Here is a 2,264-nt window from a genome sequence, read left to right on the forward strand (position 1 = left end):
TTGTAGCAATTCACGCATTTGCTGATGTTGTCCGGAGAAAGTTGTAATCACTCTTAAACCTGGGTATGATTTTGGTTTAGTGTGCCCATGAATTAGTTGACTGCGGTTACTTCTTTTGGCCTGAAGGTAGGCTCTTTTTAGACATTTATACTATGGAGGGGGAATTGGGACTTTATATGAGGCGCACAAGTCGCCTCCATCCCGGTAATACCGAAGGTATATATAGAAAGGGCATGGGACTTTAAAATGAAGCAGTTGGAATGCGGAGGGTTAAAATTGTACATTTATTAGTCATAGTAGATAAAATAAAGGAATTTCATATATATACACATGTACAGATAATTGGCACAAAAATATAGACATAATCGATGAACAAGTACACACAGTTGGATACATAATTTCACAAAGTAGATGGTAGTCAAAGTGGTATTGGTGGACCATAGCATGGGTGCCAATGGTGGCATACCCGGCAGCTAATAGTATAGTAACATACAGGGATAATGTAATCATAATAACGAACAATGATGGCATCAAAGTATAATGGATAGAGTAGGCATCAATTGTAGCTCGACGCGTTTCGTGGGTGATGTTTTCCACTCATCAGGAGCTGATGCATGATAATCCTGTAAGATATGTACATCTAATCAACCTCAATCCGTAGGGGAGGAATAGAAAAAGTGTTGGAAAAGTAAGGCCAAAAATACACTTACCAACCCTGACACTGAGCGCAGCGCATGGCGGATGGCATGGAGTAGGCCGGGGGCAGCAAGCCTCGCGGCGGGAGCTGAGGCAGCATGTAGTGTCTGAATGGCATCAGATAGTGGGGTGACGCTATGAGTAGTGAGATGATCTCCGTAGGTAAAACATGAATTGTCAAAGATAGAGAAAATCTGGGAATGGATGTTAAAGGATAATATATCAGTATAAATTATAAAATTAACTAAATAAATTAGATTACGTTGAGTAATATGTAGATATTATACCCAGAGAGACTCATAAATGGGGAGTACTGGTAGCTAGTATAATGGAAATTGTAGTGAAGAAAGTCTGAATAAGAAAGTATATGTAGAAACAACAATGTAACATAGCTTGTCAGAAAAAAGAGGAGGGATATCTGGGAAGTAATGTGTGAATATATGTTAATTACAGATAGACAGATTATGTGAGATGAAGTATGAATAAAGCAGAGTGTTGGTGAGTGATGTAGTGGGGATCGTGTGGTAAGGGGAATCTAATGAAGGAGATAGCCAGTGAAGAATCTAAATGTGTGAGTGAGTAATAAAAGAAGGAGGGGGGGTGTTGTTGTTTTTGTTAGGTGGAGGATTTTGAAGAGCTGGTGCAAAAAATGGTGACAAAGTAGAACCATAACAGTGAGAGTTGGTGTAGACAGAGAGTGCTTACCTGATGCTACATGTCATGCAACTAGCAAGATGGAAACAGCTAGTGTGCAGAAACCAACAGAGGAGACTGGCCGTGTGAGCAGCCCGCTACCACTGGGGGACCTATAAGTACATGCCGCCAGCGCCACGTGCGTGAGGCCTGCGGGGAGAGGGGAGCGGCGTACGCACTTGAGCTGGATGGTCGCTCGGTGTTTGGCGCCAGAACAACCCTCCCCCATGGCGGTCACGCAGATGGTACTCCAGACGTCGGCACGGTGACGTCGAATCCAACGTCCCGCGCATGACGTGGGGGACGTGGCGCCGATGCGCCGAGAGGCATCCGCCCAGACCTCCCAAAGGGGAGGGGAGGGAGGATTCTCAGAGCGCATCGCAGCTCCCGCATTGAGGACGAACACACCCCAACACAAAACCACACCAAGCGCATACGCAACTGCGGATCAGTGGCAGAGCGGTAAGGATGGGATGGATGGCAAAGAAAAAGTTATTAATACCAAAGAAGAAAATTGTATATAAAACGCAACCAGTGCCGGAAATGCCATCAATAGCACCAATGTATAAAACAGATGGAAATATACGTAATATGTACAGAATATATAGCCATTCCGGGAATTAAGCCCCACTTAGGGCATGTATTAAACCTCTCGCGTAGATAGCAGGGGAACACTGCTCATCCAACTCTTCCAAATGCTTCCATCCCTTTGGGAGGTCTGGGCGGATGCCTCTCGGCGCATCGGCGCCACGTCCCCCACGTCATGCGCGGGACGTTGGATTCGACGTCACCGCGCCAACGTCTGGAGTACCATCTGCGTGACCGCCATGGGGGAGGGTTGTTCTGGCGCCAAACACCGAGCGACCATCCAGCTC

General features: G+C 45.9%; 1 long non-coding RNA gene across 1 annotated transcript; it reads right to left on the bottom strand.

Annotated features, from left to right (window-relative positions):
* Window positions 1–270: 270 nt before the first annotated feature.
* On the bottom strand, window positions 271–1,938 carry LOC141129980 (uncharacterized). Its single transcript, XR_012241933.1, has 2 exons — window positions 711–1,938; window positions 271–623 (listed from the first exon to the last, which is right to left on the bottom strand). It is a non-coding gene; the product is annotated as an uncharacterized lncRNA (long non-coding RNA).
* Between the last annotated feature and the right edge of the window lie 326 nt (window positions 1,939–2,264).

This window comes from Aquarana catesbeiana, linkage group LG02 (assembly GCF_042186555.1).
Source record: "Aquarana catesbeiana isolate 2022-GZ linkage group LG02, ASM4218655v1, whole genome shotgun sequence".
NCBI classification, from domain to species: Eukaryota; Metazoa; Chordata; class Amphibia; order Anura; family Ranidae; genus Aquarana; species Aquarana catesbeiana.